Raw genomic sequence first — 321 nt, forward strand, 5'->3', positions numbered from 1 at the left:
AATAATATGTCTACATGTTATTTTTAGGGTCTCCCATGTTTCTTTCGAGGTTGTTACAAACCTCAAGGAAAACTCTGTTCATGGCGTAAATATTGATATCTAGTTTAATCGATCAATTTGAATGGTAGCTAGATGCTATGATGGTGCAATACGTATTTGAAGTCGATATCGCAAAAAAAGGAACAAATTCGCATATATATAGACAGATGGGCTAAATCGACTGAATTCGTCAAGCTGATCATTTATGTATATATATGGAGTGTTATAAATTAACGCAATATTCAAATTTCCTGGGCTTTCAAGTAATATTTACAGTTAAAG

Source organism: Bactrocera latifrons, unplaced genomic scaffold, assembly GCF_001853355.1.
Source record: "Bactrocera latifrons isolate USDA-ARS-PBARC rearing strain unplaced genomic scaffold, ASM185335v1 scaffold_27, whole genome shotgun sequence".
Lineage (NCBI taxonomy): Eukaryota > Metazoa > Arthropoda > Insecta > Diptera > Tephritidae > Bactrocera > Bactrocera latifrons.